The sequence below is a fragment of the Chrysemys picta genome, chromosome 2 (genome assembly GCF_011386835.1).
Source record: "Chrysemys picta bellii isolate R12L10 chromosome 2, ASM1138683v2, whole genome shotgun sequence".
Classification (NCBI taxonomy): Eukaryota; Metazoa; Chordata; order Testudines; family Emydidae; genus Chrysemys; species Chrysemys picta.
Window position 1 is genome coordinate 5,826,090 of NC_088792.1, and position 19,182 is coordinate 5,845,271.

Sequence of the window (19,182 nt, forward strand, 5' to 3'; positions counted from 1 at the left end):
CACAATCTCTGTGAGAGCAAGGGGGAGACCTTTATGGCGGGGTGGGAGGTTGAGGAAAATAGCCTGGCTGCTGATTACGCACAGCCAGACAGCCGGGCGATTAGAAGAGACCAGCGGGAAGCGCTGCGCATCTGGGAGGCTTTGACAGCAAAGTTCCTGAGTGAGCAGGGTAACCTGTGACTTTATAGTTTGTGTACTGAGAAGCTAAACCTGCCCCCGTTTCTTTACCCAGTTAATGTTGACTATCCTATCCAGTTACATACCCCCTTCACCCCCTTCCAACACACGTGTCGAAATAAAAATAGTTCTACTTTGTTAATGCACACCGTTTTCTTTACTACTGTTTTCGCGGGAATTTTTTAAAACTGGGACGCAGACTGTGGTGCAGAGCGGGTGTAGTGTTGTGACGCGAATGCAGCTTCTAAACACAAGGATTGACAGGCTCCGCTGCGGTGGGATGGTTGTTTCAACGGAGCCTGTCACCCCTCCTGATCGGGACTGTGTGTATGGGGGGGCTATGTGACTTTGTGGCAGGGGGAGGACGGTTACAGATCCCATGCTGCGTGGCTCTGTGATCCTGCATAAGGACCGCCGCTTAAGATCTGTAACTGCCCTCCCCCGCCACAAAGTCACAGAGTAACCCACCCCCCACCACATAACATGAAAACCACCGCCCAGACTAACCAGGGTAACTAGTCACTGCATCACTGCACTGTCTATGTGCCCTGCTGCTGTGCCTGCCCCCGCCTATGTACCCTGCCAAAGGTGACTGTCCTGTCCAATTACCAACCCCCTTTCCCCTCCTCCTCCAAAAGAACATGATTGAAACAGTAGTTAACAGAAACGTATTTTTTATTATCAACTACACATGGAACTGGGAGGTGAAACTTGGACGGGGGCTTGTGTCAGGCGGGAAGGAAAGAACTTTTCAAATTTTGGGGAATGAGAGCATTCTGCTACTAGAGCTCTCTGCAGGGGTGGAGTGAGAGTTAGCACGGACTCTGCCGCCTCTCCTTCTTTGCACTTTGGGTGAGGTGGGTATGGGACTTGGTGGCGGGGGAGGGCGGTTAGAGATGGACTGCAGCGGGGCTCTGTCCTCCTGCCTCCGTTCCTGCAGAACATCCACAAGGCGCCGGAGCGTGTCCGTTTGCTCCCTCAGTAGTCCAAGCAGCGTTTGAGTCGCCTGCTGGTCTTCCTGCCGCCACCTCTCCTCCCGATCCATGTTTGCTTGGTGCATTTGGGTCAAGTTCTCCTGCCACTGGGTCTGCTGTGCTGCCTGGGCTTGGGAACAGGCCATAAGCTCCGAGAACATGTCCTCCCGTGTCCTCCTCTTCCTACGCCTAATCCGCGCTAGCCTCTGGGAGTGTGATGCCAGGCTAGGTTGTGAGACAGTCGCAGACGGGGCTGTGGAAATGGGAAAAAGGGAGTGAATTCCTCAGAAAGATAAATGTAGTAGTGAACAAAGAACATAGTCTTTCTCTGTGAACAAGACCATGCACAGCACCTTTCACATGCGCACTCAGCACAAGGTCGAATTCTCGGCCTTCGCATTCAGTGCCTGGGGTCTTGCACAGCACATTTGAGAAGCGGGGCAGCACAACGGAATTTCTGTTGCAGGCAGACATGGTAAGCCGTAGACTTGTGGCAGTTTAAAACTTTTATATTACCACTGGCCTCATTTCACATTTAAAGCAATGTCAGTCCCTGCTGCCAGCAATCCGGCAAGCAGGAACTCTGCCCCTGTCCCACCCCCTCGCGGCTGTCCCCGGGAACGATCCCTTTCGGCTGCCCCTCTCCCGCCTCCACCGCGTGGCTGCAAACCAGCGGTTACAGTTCTGTAAAGGAACGGTCAAGCAGTCCCAACACTAACATTCCCCTACCTAATTCAAAGCAGGTCACCATGGGCGACATCACCCTGATGAGGATCTCTGAGAGCGAGAGAGAGAGAGAATGCTCCGGGAAAGCCTCCAAAGACCAGGGCCGTATGCCGCCCTGCTGTGCAGAGCAATGATTCCCGAGTACGTGATAGTCTCGTGGCGCGGCAACGTGTCGTACTTCGGAGGACCCAATAAGACCGCTCTCCCCAGGAACCTCATGCAACGGCTTTCCAATTACCTCCAGGAGAGCTTCATTGAGATGTCCCAGGAGGATTACTGCTCTATCCCCGCACATATAGACCGCATTTTACTGTAGCTGCAGTAGCAGGGACTAAACAGTAGAGCGGCTTGTGCAGGACAATCACGGAAAACCGGACATTGCTAGATTTTTTTTCAAAACTTGCACTGCCCATGACTGAACCGTTAAGCGCCTAGGGCAAAGTAATCATGAACAACCCATTCTTTTAATTGTTAATATTCCTGTTCTGTTAAAAATAAATGTTTAGATGTTTACAACACTTACTGGCTGATCCTTCCCCAGATTCTGTGTCCGGGGTAACGGCTGGGGACGCTTGGTAGGGGATCTCTGTAAGGGTGATGAAGAGATCCTGGCTGTCGGGGAAATCAGCGTTGTGAGCGCTGCCGACTGCCTCGCCCTCCTCATCTCCTTCCTCATCTTCCCCGTCCCCTAACATGTCCGAGGAACCGGCCGTGGACAGTATCCCATCATCAGAGTCCACGGTCAGTGGTGGGGTAGTGGTGGCGGCCGCACCGAGGATGGAATGCAGTGCCTCGTAGAAACAGGATGTCTGGGGATGGGATCCGGAGCGTCCGTTTGCCTCTTTGGTCTTCTGGTAGCTTTGTCTCAGCTCCTTGATTTTCACGCGGCACTGCGTTGCATCCCGGCTGTATCCTCTCTCTGACATGTCTTTAGAGATCTTCTCGTAGATCTTTGCATTTCGTCTTTTGGATTGCAGCTCGGAAAGCACAGACTCATCGCCCCACACAGCGATGAGATCCAAGACTTCCCGATCAGTCCATGCTGGGGCCCTCTTTCTATTCACAGACTGCACGGCCATCACTGCTGGAGAGCTCTGCATCGTTGCCAGTGCTGCTGTGATCGCCACGATGTCCAGACAGGAAATGAGATTCAAACTGGCCAGACAGGAAAAGGAATTCAAATTCAAATTTTCCCGGGGCTTTTCCTGTGTGGCTGGTCAGAGCATACGAGCTCGCACTGCTGTCCAGAGCGTCAACAGAGTGGTGCACTGTGGGATAGCTCCTGGAGCTATTAGCGTCGATTTCCATCCACACCTAGCCTAATTCGACATGGCCATGTCGAATTTAGCGCTACTCCCCTCGTCGGGGAGGAGTACAGAAGTCGAATTAAAGAGACCTCTATGTCGAACTAAACAGCATCGCAGTGTGGATGGGTGCAGGGTTAATTCGATGTAACGGCGCTAACTTCGACATAAACGCCTAGTGTAGACCAGGCATTAGTCTCATCTCGAGTTCTTTCCACCTATGGAATACTCTCTGGTGAATTGCTGTCGTCTCATGGCATGCCAGATTTCTAGCCAGATTTTTCCAGTCCTTTCTTCCTGTAGAACCCAATGTGGCTGGAACATTAGCCTGGAAGAGTTTGCAACAAAAACAGTATGCAACATTCTGGATTTTTGAGTACATATGCCATGGCCTCTCCACTTTGTCACCATTGGGGATTTCACATCAGGACTGTGTTGGATGGAAACGTCTATTTTCATTCTCTTTGGAGGACATGAAGTTTTTTACTTGCTGTGGCCCATGCAGTACAAGTCCCGCAGGCTACTGCTCAAGTGGGTCCACAGTCCTGGATCATCTAGACTTAAGGGACTAAACTCAGCAGCAGCTGTTTCTTGCGCCTCCACCACACTCTTCTCTGATCTACACTTTTCTTCAGGAATGTGCCTGGTTACACCCATTTGAGATGGAGATATGGATGTTGCAGTAGCTGCCAGGTCACCTGCACTCTGACTAACTGGAAGATCAGGCATCTCCTCACCACTCCCATCCTCACTGGGGCCGGAAGGCTCACCGTGAACATTTGTGTCTGTGTATCTCAGGAGAGCTCCTTCCTGCTTAGATAGAAAAGCTTCCTTTGCTTGCTTTCTTTTTCTGAATGCTGCCCCAGGGGGGCGTTTTCGTCTTTCACTCATGACTGCTGTTCTGTGCCAGCTAGAGTGGCTCTCAACACTCAACTGAAGGGGACAAATAAGCAGGCTGGTAGCAGGGTCTGAGTGAGGGAAGAAATCAGCCTCTTAGGGGCCTAACTGGCTCCTACTATTTCAGTTGACCACCTGTTCTCCTCAAGTGGGTTCAGGGAAGCAGCAGGAAACAGGAAGCTCCCTGACAAGCTGTTGTTAATCAGTCCAGGCTCCTGCAGGTGCTAGACAGGTGCATAAGAGGCTCCTCCTCCTTTCTCTCCCTGCAACTCCTGTTACTTTCCGTTATTCTCCTCTCACCTTTTCTCCTGACTGCCTGCACGGTGCAACCTAGAGCGCCAAGATTTGGGGGCGCCGCTGCCAATCAAGACGCTGGCTGCAGATCGCTGACTGTAGGAAGGGAGGACGTGTATGGTAAGAACCACGCTCCCAGTGAATTGCTCTCCTGCCCTTTAGAAAGCCAGCGAAGGCCTTTGCATGTGACTCGATACAGATAGGTACATTGACACAGTAATGGCTCCTTTCCCTTGTAGCCCCCTGCTGGGGCTGAGCTGTGCTGTCCGTGCGGTGCAGCCGGGGCCGGCTTTCATGGCATGCTCGGACAGCGGGCGGGCTGCAGGATTTGCAGGCAGAGGAGGCTCTGCTCCCTGGGGAGAGATGGGAGGGATGGCCCCTTCCTCCAGCCCAGCACGCCACCATCTCTGTGCATCTCGAGCAGGGAGAATACATATGCACCAGCAGCAGACACCATTTTCTACACTCTGGGTCCTAGTGGTGCCCCCCCACAGTCTGTCACCTGAGGCGGCCACCTCAGTTCGCCTCATGGTAAGGCCAGCCCTGTCCTGTGGGCACGGAGAACCTAACTCCCATTGAGGTCAGCCAGGGAGGCTGGATGTGCACATTACAGGAAATAGACAGTCAGGACAGCATAATCCACTGAAAAAAACGCGTATTGCGAATTGGAACCCAGGCTGTCACTGGGTGGCTCTTTGTTCTGCCTCTCTTGGCTAGCGTGTGAGCAGAGCTTGGTGAGACAGCTGCTGCGGCTGTGGCAGCCATCGAAGCGCCTTTCCCGTCGTCTCTCTTCTGGCTGTGGATGCTCGACTGCAGCAGCTCCACAGAGGTCCCAGCCTCGCTCTCTAATGTCCATTCTCCCCTTGCTCGCATGGCGCTTCATGGACCATTGAGTAGCCTCATGAAAACATCCCAGTTGTGGACACAGGCACCAGCCACCGATTCCCCAAGCCAAAGTCCCCTTCGCAATCCAGGGAAACAGCCGGGGTTCTCTGGAGCGCAGGGTTTGGCCCATGGTGACTGCAGACGCTGCACCGGCTGCACAGTGACTCCTGGGACCCCTCTAGTCCATCAGCGCTCGGCTCTCCCGCATTCTGCTGAGTGGCTGAGATCTGGGGGAACAGAAACCCTTTGTTAGAGATGGAAAAATCTCCTCACAGGAACACTCTGTCAACGGCTGCCAGAGGCCATCCCTGTGAAACCCAAATGCGCAGCCCCTCGGATTCCCACAGGGGAGATCTCAGCTCATTCACTTGTCACCCGTGGCTGCAGTCTCTGATAGGGGGAATGAAGAGGGTTTTTTTGCCAATGGTCCCTTCTACAGTGCCCATAATGGGAGGAGGTTTGGCCTTGTGATGTGAGGCCCGGGTCTGAGAATCAGGGCTCCTGGGTTCAGCAGCTCTGGAAGGGGGCGCGGTCTAATGGCTGGAGCTGGATTGGTTGACACTGAGTGAGAGGGGCTTGTGCTGAAGGACCCTGGTTCAATCCCCACCATTTTCTGTGATGTTTACATGTGGCCATGAATGTACTTACCTATCAGTGTAGGTTGTTTAGCCTATTCCTGGACACATGTGTGACATCTGCTGCTGGCCATCCCTCAGATGTAGGTCCTTCATCCACTCAAGGACATGGTATATCAAGGTCAATCCAGCAGCTCCCATCTGGTCTTCACCTCCTAATGGATGGCGAACTTTAACCTGACCAGAGAAAGACAGTGTAGTGTTCTTCAGGAGAATCTCCTGGAGCTCCCGTCTCCCGTGCTCCACCTCACACCCCGGCACTCTAAGGATTTTCCAAAGATACCACTAATCTCGGATAAACAAAGCAGCTGAGATGAGGTCAGTGTGGGTGGATTTACTGAGCAGTCTGGTTCTAATGGAAGAACAGATTTCTCCCCTGCTCTAGGGAGATTCCCATAGGAAAAGTCTCTGATGGTGGGGGTGGGGGCAATGCAAACCCCTCAAACCCTAGAATGGCAGGAAATCAGGACTCGAGGAGTTAAGCGGTGTCCCTGTCCTGCTGGAGGGAGCAGATCTGGAGAGCAGAAAGAGCACTAGTGGTATTGTAGGAAAGACAGTGACTTCTACCTGTGAAGGTGGCTGAAGCTTCTTGCAGACATTAGAGTCCAGGATCCTTATACCTCCTTTGGGGATCCTTTTCCTAGGAATAAAATAAGGACAACACCACACAGAGAATGACGTTTGAATCCCAGGTCTGGGATCCAGGGAAAAGGGATGATCTCAGCCAGGCTACGTACCAGGAACCTGATTTTTGTCCCAAGAGCCACAATGACCCAGATGAGGTTTTCTTCCCTATTTGCTTTCAGGTTATTTACTCATAGTATTCATTTGTGTGCTTTGCCGTGCTTCCACTCTCTGCATCTGTTCATTGGTTTAAGTAACATCCTTTCAGTTTTTGCTTCTGTTTCCTCTTATTACAGTGTAGTAGCTGCTTAGCACTTCTTAAAAAAATCAATTAGAAACAAAATCCTGATCCTACATTCAGGAGGAAGGTTTCTGAGAATTTGGCTGCAGAACTTTAGTGTCTGCATATTTCATTCACTATTATTTATTCGGGTGCAGGTCTGATGCAATCTGCCCACCCAAGAATGCCCATATGAAGCATGGGGTGCCCTTAGAATACCTGTTAAAAGAGAAGAAAAAAGTAGATTAAAAGTTGGGGAAATCAACCAATGCATCAGCACTTCTCTGCATCATTGAAGCACCAGTCATGGGAGTGAAACAGGTTCAAAACCCCCATCGTTTTTTCCCACTAGACAGCCATCCAAAAAGAAAAAGGCCTTCAGCCAATTATTTCCTTACACTCTGAAGGGGTGAAATTCAGTCCTGTGAGGACAGCCAGGGCAAGCTCTGTGCATCACAGCGGGTTTAAGTGGCACTTCAATGCACAGGTGCTGTGAGGTTTCAGTGGCAGAGTTTTCATCCTGGATTGGAACAGCCGGCTGGAATCCTGCGAGGTACAGAGCAGAGAGAGGTTTGGGCCACAATGTTCACCTCAGAGGCTGAGCTTCTGCAGATTTTTGGGATGTTCCCATCTGAGGAGGATGCTTTTGGCCAGCCCCAGTTCAGAGATTTCAGTCACCTCAACTGGTGATTCTCTGGCACAACTGATCTAAAGTAGCTGAACTTGACAGGCCTTGCCCCCATCTCTGACACCCCTTGCACCTCGCATTGCCCTCTAATAGCCCCTGTCCCTTCTCTTGATCCCTGCCAAGCTCAAATACAGAGCCTAGCTGACGCTCCTCCTCTCTTAGACCCTCCCCTTACATGATCCTCCCCTACCTCTGACAGACTGCTCACTGTGCCCTTTACCCAGCTCCTGGAGAAATCATGGCTCCTCAGAACAACCTGGGAATGGCTGGTTCCAACCTTTGTGTGGGGTGCGTGGTTTTCCGTCGAAGCATCACTGAGAGCCAGCACGTCTGGATTTCACAGGATGAGGCGATGGCTCCCCAAGCTGGCCAGCTGCAGGCTGCATTGCTGTGGACAGATCCCAGACATTGGAAGACAGAGGGGGAGGAAGCCCCTGCTCATTTCCAGTTCAGAGATCCCCATCGAACACCAGCCACGAGGGGAGGAGAGAACGAAGGGCAGAAAGTGAAGCTGCCTCTGTGGGGAGGGCACTCCTGTAAAACCCAGTCCAGTTCCCAGATCTCCTCCACATTTCCAGGTGTGACTTTGGAGAGGTCACTTCATCACCTTCATTCCCTGTCTGTAAAATGGGGGTAGTAGACCCCCCCACAAGCAGGAGGAGGGAGGACAGTCCCATTGTCTGTGAGGGGCTTGGTCACTCTGGGCACGGATTGTGCCAGAGTGAGGGAAGGGACCCAGAGTTTGCTCCCTAGAGCCAGGGGACGAGGATGGGATCAGAAGGTCAGCCAAGGGAGATGGGTCAGGAACTGCTCCAACAGACGGGGCATAGGGATTGGGTCAGTGCCAGGGACTTGGTACCTCCCTTCAGCAAATGGCTTCCCTCTTGTCATCAGCAGTCTGTATAATATCTGACTCCTTCCTAGTGTCCTCGAGGGGCTCCCTTCGTTCTTCTTGAATGTAATGGATTTGTTGACCCAGGTCAATAGCTGGGAAGTTTGGAGAGGCCATTAGTAATGTGGCATGAAATCAGTGGGAAATCTAGACTTAGCAAAACAAAGGTGTCATTGGCCTTTGGAAATTTGGAGCTGATCTGTCCTCTCAGCCAAAGGTACTCGTGCACAGAGGGATGAAGCATGCCATCTTGGACAGGTGATCAATGAGAGTCAGTTCCATCATGTGGCCATTTGAATGAGTGAAATTCCTGGCAATGGCTGCCATGGATGGAGCAGGGTCTCCAGAGTCCTGAGATGCCAAGAAGTTAGGTGCGTGGTGCCTTGGTGAAAGCGCAGAATCACGTGAGTCAAGCTAAGTCTGAATTTCGGCCCACGTCTGGCAACACCAAATAAAGCAGGCCCTGGTACTCAAAGTAGATGTGTCTACTTCCACGATGAATGCTGTGCGTCAGAATAGATGCAGTGGTGAAGGCAATTCTGGGCTGTTTGCGGGCTTGTTGGAACTTGGATGACCAAACGAATGCGGCCATTTTGTGGAGGAGAGCTCTCATGGGGGTTACTGGCTCTGAGAACCCTGGGCCGACGCAGCAGTAAAGCTGGTGAAGTCTAGGAAGCGCTGCTCTTCTTGAGGACTTCAAACTTTGTCCCATTTATGAATGGCTTCCACCTTATTTGCATCAATCGTAACACCTTCTGGGGAGAGGATGTACCCCAAAAACTCTGTGGAGAGTTGGCTGGAGGTACGCTTTTCCAATTCTGTGTTGAGACAACACTGCCGAAACATCTCCAGGTACGGATGAGGTGTGTGTACTGCTCTGGCTTTTCCAAAAAGAGGAGTAGGTCACCTCAATAGATGACACTGTCCCCAAATACATCACTGATGAAGGGTTGCAAGGTCAGGGGACCGTTAGTTAGCTCCAATGGCATATCAGACAGTTAAAATGTCCATAGTGTGTTTTGAAATCTGTCTTCCATTTGTCCCTTGCCCAAATGAGTGTTAGATTGGAAATCCTCGCAGATGAAGTTGGATGAAAAGCTTTGCCGATTTCCTGTGAGCCAACAATTGTGAGATTCACAGCAGGGGGTAATGGCCTGGACTTGGACAGTGGCTCTGGTTCTGTTTCTGCTTTGTTTATTCATAGATTCATAGATTCTAGGACTGGAAGGGACCTTGAGAGGTCATCGAGTCCAGTCCCTGCCAGCATGGCAGGACCAAATACTGTCTAGACCATCCCTGATAGACATTTATCTAACCTACTCTTAAATATCTCCAGAGATGGAGATTCCACAACCTCCCTAGGCCATTTATTCCAGTGTTTAACCACCCTGACAGTTAGGAACTTTTTCCTAATGTCTAACCTAGACCTCCCTTGCTGCAGTTTAAACCCATTGCTTCTTGTTCTAGCCTTAGAAGCTAAGGTGAACAAGTTTTCTCCCTCCTCCTTATGACACCCTTTTAAATACCTGAAAACTGCTATCATGTCCCCTCTCAGTCTTCTCTTTTCCAAACTAAACAAACCCAATTCTTTCAGCCTTCCTTCATAGGTCATGTTCTCAAGACCTTTAATCATTCTTGTTGCTCTTCTCTGGACCCTTTCCAATTTCTCCACATCTTTTTTAAAATGCGGTGCCCAGAACTGGACACAATACTCCAGCTGAGGCCTAACCAGAGCAGAGTAGAGCGGAAGAATGACTTCTCGTGTCTTGCTCACAACACACCTGTTAATACATCCCAGAATCATGTTTGCTTTTTTTGCAACAGCATCACACTGTTGACTCATATTTAGCTTGTGGTCCACTATAACCCCTAGATCCCTTTCAGCCGTACTCCTTCCTAGACAGTCTCTTCCCATTCTGTATGTGTGAAACTGATTTTTTCTTCCTAAGTGGAGCACTTTGCATTTGTCTTTGTTAAACTTCATTCTGTTTAACTCAGACCATTTCTCCAATTTGTCCAGATCATTTTGAATTATGACCCTGTCCTCCAAAGCAGTTGCAATCCCTCCCAGTTTGGTATCATCCGCAAATGTAATAAGCGTACTTTCTATGCCAATATCTAAGTCGTTGATGAAGATATTGAACAGAGCCGGTCCCAAAACAGACCCCTGCGGTACCCCACTCGTTTTGCCTTTCCAGCAGGATTGGGAACCATTAATAACAACTCTCTGAGTACGGTTATCCAGCCAGTTATGCACCCACCTTATAGTAGCCCCATCTAAATTGTATTTGCCTAGTTTATCGATAAGAATATCATGCGAGACCGTATCAAATGCCTTACTAAAGTCTAGGTATACCACATCTACAGCTTCACCCTTATCCACAAGGCTCGTTATCCTATCAAAGAAAGCTATCAGATTGGTTTGACACGATTTGTTCTTTACAAATCCATGCTGGCTATTCGCTATCACCTTACCACCTTCCAAGTGTTTGCAGATGATTTCCTTAATTACTTGCTCCATTATCTTCCCTGGCACAGAAGTTAAACTAACTGGTCTGTAGTTTCCTGGGTTGTTTTTATTTCCCTTTTTATAGATGGGCACTATATTTGCCCTTTTCCAGTCTTCTGGAATCTCTCCCGTCTCCCATGATTTTCCAAAGATAATAGCTAACGGCTCAGATACCTCCCTATTTGTTAAAATCAAGTCTAGAACAGCTTCCCCCCAGTAGCTTTTTCAACCTTCTGAAATAAAAAGTTGTCTGCAATGCAGTCCAAGAATTTGTTGGATAGTCTGTGCCCCACTGTGTTATTTTCCCAACATATATCTGGATAGTTGAAGTCCCCCATCACCACCAAATCTTGGGCTTTGGATGATTTTGTTAGTTGCTTAAAAAAAAAAAATTGTTGATGGACTCTGATCTCGGTTTTGATCCTGGTGGGTCCCTGGACCTAGATTCTAGCACCACTCTTAGCCATTAGAAAATGTAGGGGTTCCTTTAATCAACCTCCGTCCCTGGACCTACTCCACCATTCTTGAGTCGGACATCCAGCAGTACTATAAGGGCCCTACCGCCAATCAAACCCCAACCACCACCCCTTGACTCCTTAAGCCCCACGCCTTGACCCGTAGTCCCTCCCACCTGTCACTGGAAGTCTTGCCCCATGGGGGTGTTACTTCTGGGGTCAAGGTGGCCACATGACCAGAAGCAAGGTGTGTCATGTGACCCCTCTAAGAACTGCTCCCACCACTCTCTACCAATCAGGATGGGTTTCATCCCAAAAGGACAGCCCCGAGGGGAGATTTGACCAATCAGGGTGCCTTCTGGGGTGGGGTGGCCTGTCTGGAAGTGGGCCGTGTGACCCCTCTAAGAACTGCTCCCACCACTCTCTACCAATCAGGATGGGTTTCATCCCAAAAGGACAGTTCCGAGAGGAGATTTGACCAATCAGGGTGAGTTCCGGGGCAGGGCGACCCGTCCGGAAGTGGGCCGTATGACCCCACTAAGAACTCCTCCCAAGGCCCTCTGCCAATCAAAGTGCAGCACCATTACCCCATAAGTCTCCTGTGCCAGACAGAGAAGGCCATCTCTTACCAAGGACATGTATTTTAGAAATCGTGGAAAGGCTGATGAGTGGAAACGTGGACTCCTTCACTACCCCCGGGAGAACTTTGGACTTTGTTTTAGCCCCGAGGTCTCTCTTTGTCCACCTCCTTAGAGGTGGAATACGATCACGGCTTGGGGAATCACCTCGGACAAGGTGAACGGAAAAGACGTCTCACAGGTAAATGAATGATTAAGAAGCGATGGTCGAGGAGGATGTGTAATGGGTTAGGAACTGAGGGTTGTGTAAATCTAAAAACAAGCAGTGGGGTGCTTACACTGAATCTTTTCTGAAAATCTCTCAACAGCTCGACGATGCCTTTCTAGAGGTCCTGGAGGCCCTGGAACAGCGTTGCATCAAGCAGCGAAGATGAACCGGGCCCACCTTGTCTTTGCTCAACGCCGCTACAAATTGTTGAAGAGGACTCTGAGGATGACGGCTATGAGGAGTTTAGGAGGAGGCTTGGCATAGAATTAACTGAGCCAGTGCCTCCCCGTGAGCATAAAAAAGTCATGCAAACTATTGTACGCGTTGCTGCTTATGCTGTCCTTAAACACTGCCTTAGGGAAAAGCTCCGTGGAGGGTCATCTTTTTTTATTTGTTATATAGGACAACCCTAGCAATTGGCTTTTAAATGCATGCGGGGAGGGGGGTTATTGAAAAGTATATGGCTGCAAACTTGGTTTGGTGTGTTTATAAAGCTGCTGGTTTGTGTGTGAGAGGGGTCTGTGCAAGGCATAGGTGTAGGTTTTTTAAAAGTACTTGGTTTGTTTCCAACTAACAGGTTTTTTTTACTGTGCATAATGTGATGTGTTTTTAAAATGGGTTTGAGGCAATTGGGGGAATAATACTAACTAACCCAAAGGCCCAAGCACACATGGCTGGGGGACAGAACAAGCATGGGCCTTTTAAATGCATGCGGGGGTTATTGAAAAGTATATGGCTGCATACTTGGTTTGGTGTGTTTTCTAAAGCTGCTGGTTTGTGTGTGAGAGGGGTCTGTGCAAGGCATAGGTGTAGGTTATTAAAAAGGACTTGGTTTGTTTCAAACTAACAAGGTTTTTTACTGTGCAAAATATGTTTTTAAATGGATTTTAAAAGCAGTTTAGTTTTTTATTCTGCAAAATGAGATGTATTTTTAAAAAAAATAGTTTTGGGTTTTTTGTGGCTTGTGTGTTTTGCTTTGTTTTGTTTTTTAAGTGGTAGAAATAAACTCAAAACCTGTGTTTGTTGTACAGCCTGAAATGGATTATTTGTTTTAAAGCTGTGACTTTTTAAATAGAAAAACACCTTAATGAATATTTTATTTTTTAAGTTTACAAGACGGTTTCATGAGTTTTATAATAATGTTGTTTGCCCCGCAGTACGGTCAAAACATGAGAGATCCTTACACCAGAGGAAAAACAAGTTCAAAAGAAAAAGGAAAGAGAGAGCTGCAAAGGAAAATTCATCAGCATCAGTGATTGATGGATGGATGAAGCCCAGTAAATACAGTTTGCTTATTGGTTTGGTTGTTCTGTGAGATTTTGTATTTTAAGTAAATACATAGATGTGGGTGAGAAAGATGGTAAAGTTCAGTTTTGTAAAATGTTTTTTTTTTGTCCTCCCCGAGGTATTGCAACAACACAATCACAACACCAGTTCCTTAGCGGCCACCGCCACACCAAACCCTGAGGAAACTGAGAGTGAAAACGCCCACATTCACAAACCCAGAGCATGCACCCTAGTGGCTCTGAATGTGCGCAGAACCACACACATTCACGAATCCAGAGCATGCGCTCTAGGGGCTCTGAATGTGCGCAGAACCACACACATTCACAAACCCAGAGCACGCACTCTAGGGGCTGTGAATGTGCGCAGAACCACCCACATTCACAAACCCAGAGCACACACTCTAGGGGCTCTGAACGTGCACAGAACCACATACATTCACAAACCCAGAGCACGCACTCTAGGGGCTCTGAATGTGTGCAGAACCACATACATTCACAAACCCAGCGCACGCGCTCTAGGGGGTGTGAATAAAAAACGAAGGACTGAAAACTCCTGAGATGCTGGAGTTTGTCAGGGAAAAAAGAGTCGCACGATTTAACTTAACACAAAGTACCTGGCTCTGTTCAAAAACCCCAGGGATAAATTACAAATCGCTACGCTCGCTTGGCAAATGTACCCCGGCAAAGCTCAATTCTTTCTAGAAGCTTTTGAGGATGCTACCAAAAGACCTTATGGCTACCTGGTGGTGGATTTCAGTGCTTCCACACCAGAAGCTTATAGACTAAGAACTGGTCTTTTCCCTCCAGACTGGCCAGTGGTTTATACTTTGAAAAGAACAACAGCCGGGTATATAAAGAGATGAATTATTGGCAGGCCCCTTTTTAACAGCCGGGGCTCCTGACCGATAACATGTCTAGCTGCGTGAAGAGAAACCTGGGCCTGCTAAAATGACTTAGCAAATCGTCCCCGCAGTTGGAGCAATTAAGGGCTCCCCCTCTGGCAGAGGAAAATAGGAGAATGACCGCAACTCGCTTATTGGATGCTGAAATGAAGTCTGTTCTTCTAAGAACTGACTTAGCCGAATACGAAAAGGCTCAACTTTACAGTGCCGTGCTTCAAAGGTACCGAATGTACGTGAAGCAGAGTGATGCGGATCAGGGAAAATAGGTCTGTTTCTACCAGAACAGGAACAGAGTGTAACTGCCAAACCCCCAGAAACACCAAAGACCTCAGACTCTGTTGCTCAGGAGAAGTTGGAGAACGTGAATAAGTGTTATAAGAAAAATGCATTAGTATTGCTAAATAAGCTTGGCCAGGATACAAATATCTCTTCATTGAATGATAAAGGGGCTTTTGTGTATAAAGGCTCTGTGGCTAATGGTTCTAACATGCTCGACTTAGGCAGGGCCGTCACCCAGACGTGCTCTGTTCCTAGCAGACATGGACCTAAACGATGGGGTGTGTTTCTGAATGCCATGGCAGAACTGAACATACCCTCTTCCGTCATGGGCAATGAGACGTTCCAAAAGATCTCTGTTGGCCGCAAGACCTCGAAAGTCTCTTCTTAAACATTCATTTACCTGAGCGCTGTCTTTTCCGTTCACCTTGTCCACCGGTGACTCCCGCAAGCCGTGATCGCATTCCACCTCTAAGGGGGTGGACAAAGAGAGGCCACCATGCTCATCGGGGTGTCTCACAAGCACTTTGGTTTTGGTTTGGGGTTCGGGTTCCGACGTATCCATCAACGGCCGGGCCAAAGGGCTCCCCTCGGTCGCTCCCTCCTCCTCCTCGGAACTGTTCCTGATGTAGCACTTTCTCTGCAGATGGTCAAAGGCACTCGGGGCTAAAACAAAGTCCGAAGTTTTCACGGGGGTGGTGAAGGAGTCCAACTTTCCTCTCAGCAGCCTTTCCACAATTTCTAAAACACGTGTCGTTGGTAAGAGATGGCCTCCTCTGTCCAGCACTGGGACTGATGGGGTAATGGTGCTGCACTCTGATTGGTAGAGGGCCTTGGGAGGAGTTCTTAGTGGGGTCATATGGCCCACTTCCAGAAGGGTCACCCTGCCCTAGAATTCGGCCTGATTGGTCAAATCTCCTCTCGGGATGGTCCTTTCAGGACGAAACCCATCCTGATTCGTAGAGGGTGGTGGGAGGAGTTCTTAGAGGGGTCACATGGCCCACTTCCAGACAGGTCACCCCAGCCCAGAAGGCACCCTGAATGGTCAAATCTCCTCTTGGGGTGGTCCTTTCAGGACAAAACGCATCCTGATTGGTAGAGGGTGGTGGGAGGAGTTCTTAGAGTGGTCAGATGACACACCTTGATCTGGTCATGTGGCCACCTTGACCCCGAAAGTAATACCTCCATGGGGCGGGACTTCCGGTGACAGGTGGGAGGGACTAACGGGTTAAGAGATTGGGCTTAAGGAATCAAGGGGGAGGGGTTAGGATTTGATTGATGGTAGGGCCATTATACTACGGCCGGGTGCCAAGTCAAGAATGGTGCCGGAGGTTGTTTAAAGGAACCCCTGCATTTTCAGTCATTTCCATTGCACAACTCCAGTAGGGGCAGCACCGGGCCAGGCTCATGTAGTGAGGCCATGGGTCACACCTGGTGTGATGGGTCCCCTTTTGCCTATGGATGGCACCTAGGCTAAGAGTGGTGCTAGAATCAAGGGCCAGGGACACACCAGGATCAAAACTGAGATCAGAGTCCATCAACAAAGCAGAAGCAGAACCAGAGCCAGTCTCCAAGTCCAGGCCAGAGGTCGAAGCCGGGTGGTCAGACCAAAGATCATCCAAGTCCATGCCCAAGCCAAAGTCCATAGACACGCCGAAGGTCAAATCCGGGTAGTCAAAATCCGAGGGGTTGGGGAAGATCAGGATGAGGAGGTAATGCTGGAGCGGGTGGGTGGAGGGCCTGGAGCGAGGCTAGAGAAAGGCAAGGAGAAAACTTAGCCGGGGTTCATAACCAAAATCTGGAGCCAAAAAGGGTTATGCCAAAGTCATAGCCAGAGACTGGAGTCAATAGTCAAGCCAGAGTCAACAGCAAGGAACTGGAGGGCAGGGCAGGGCAGGGTGGTACATGCGGACGGGAATGAGGATGACTTACTGGAGCCCTAGAAACCCCTCATCGGTGGACTCCCTTCCGAGCAATAAAAGAAGGACAGCAGGATGACCAAGATGTCTCTGCCCCTGGGGTCCAAGCCAAGGGGATCTCCCATCCAGGCTATGTGTCAGGACCCCATCATCCCCCTGTTCATTTCACACTCACAGACCCCCTAGCCGGAGGGGAGAATAAAGGGCAGAAAGTGAAAGTGCCCCTGGGGGAAAAGCTCTAGGCTGGGACCCAGTCCACTTTCCAGATCTCCACCCAGGATTGTGTGACCAGGCCCACAGCCCTTCCTCTAAGTCTCAGTTCCCACCTGCCAGATGGGGAGGATCCTTCCCTGCCCCAGACTCTTAGGGGGGAGTTTCATTCCTGGTTGGGAAGGGTTCAGATACCAGGTGGGTGGATTGGGCCCCAGGTGGGGGATGGTCAGACATTCGCTGCGGCAGGGGTGACACGGGCCATGGGAAGGTCTGAGCAGTGACGACAGGGGAGGGGCTCCATGTCAGGCCACCCCTCCCAGACTGCAATGGCTATATTGCATATTTCCGGGTTCTGCGGATGCTCTCATTTCTAGGCCAGACCCGCAGCCCGATTCTTCCGAACCAGTATCTGGCCTGGCCCCAGCTCCAGGGGTCGGGGTGGGGCAGGGTGTTGAGAGTGAGGTGCTCAGCCTTGGTTTCTCTCAGTGCTGTGGGCTCTATGGCCGCTTCCCCCAGCCCTTCCCCCCCAGGCCCAGTGAGACAGAGCAGTACCTGCGGCAGGGGCTGGGAGCTTCTGGTCATGTGAAGGGGGGTGGGTCTTCAAGGCTGCCCTGCAGAGCACAGCCCCCGCAGCGCTTTGGGCACCTGGCGCAAGCTCCTGATAGCAAAGAGCTCGGCCATCACCTTTGCTGTAATGTCCCCCTGTTGCAAGGGAACAAGGATCAATCAGAGACTTGGACACCCACGAGAACAAAGGGGATTAACGGCACCGGGAGCCAGCAAAATTTCCTCCCCGCCCCTCCCCATGTCTGAGGGACGGATTCCCCCACCCAACCCCCGAGCCGAAATCTTGTCTCTTCTCTAGTGACTCCCATCCCCTCTCCCACCATTGGGGAATGAACTCCTGCCTCCACTCCTCTCAGTTCCCCCCCGAGAGCTGTTCTACCTCCCAACCCAGCTGGGAATTAAGCTCCGCTCCCCAGAATCCCCTCAGCCGCCCTTGCCCCCTCCAGCTGAGGGGCTGGGAACCTCTGGGCAGTAGTGTCGGGGGGTGAGAGGAAGTGGACATCTTTCCCCAAGGGATCCCCCAGTCCTTAACATGATGCCATGGACAGTAGCTCTGAGGAATGAGGCACTTAAGCAGGCTCTGCTGACTGACTCGTCCAGTTCTCCCAGAGCAGGTGGTGGCTGAGATAACATGATCCCAGAGCACTAGGAACCGGCCTGAGGCCCGGAGGGGATGAAAGGCTCCGAGAGGTGGCTAGGGGAGTTGGCAGCCCCTAGCATGAGCAATGGCAGCGTGTCGTGTTGATGTGATGCCTGTTAGGAAATAGCCTTTTTGGAGAGCTGGGTCTGCCCTGCTTTGAGCTGCTCAGGGGACAAGCTGGCACCTACCAATGGCACCTGCCTGGGTTCCTCTCCTTGCTCCCAGGTCAGCGCATGGGGATGGGATGGGAGTGATTTTCAATGGCCTGGAGGTGAAAGGCCCTGGGGTTCCCTCCCCAGTTGAGCCCTCTTTGGTTACCTCGTCCCCTAGCAGCTGGCCGGCTTCCCCCAGGATGGAATACGTCAGCATCAGCCCAGCCTGGCTGACACGGAGCAGGGGGTGGTGTATGGCCTGCAGCGCCGCCTGGAGGAAAGTCCTTTTCTGATCTTCAGTAAATAGCTCTCCAAAGACCTAAAACCAACAGAACCAGAGCCCTTGCAATGGCTCAGAACCAGGCCCCAAATCCCTCTAGGGGATCACAAGGTGGAGAAGAGTCCTGAGGCAGCCAAGCTTTGGGGTCCCATGGACCAAGAAACCCCCTTCAGTAAAGGTTGCAGGCACTGAGGCCTCAAATAGCTCTTTCTGGAGCAGGTGCCATGAGATGCTGGACATGTGTCTCCGCACTCTGAAACCCAGCTCACACAGACAACACAGGACACTACTGCTCCCAGCAGCGATATCTCCTGCAGCTCAACCGCTAGAGGTGAGGGGTCTTTTAGGTCTGGTTCATTCCCACGCCTCACCCCACTGACATTCCCAGGAGCCTCACATACTCTGCTGGAAATAAGTAGCAGGCTCTTGCCCTGTGTCCATGACACACTCACTGCAGGGGGAGATAACTCCACCCCGGAGCTGCTGCAATGCACCGGCAGAGAGTCCTTACCTCTCCCACCCTGGCCAGGTTTTTGTACCCCACGCGCTCGGTGTCTTGGAGCCCGTCCCGGCACCACAGCTCTCTCCCCTCGGTGATGTTGAGCCCTGGGGGAGAAAGACACACCCATTGGGGAGGTTTGGCATTCCGCTTTCACTGCCGGTTTCCTTCTGGGTGCACGCTGGCCAGGGTCCTGGTGGCATCCACGGCCCAATGGAATCGCAAGGTCCATACCAGGCGGTTTAGGAGCAGAAGGGGGATT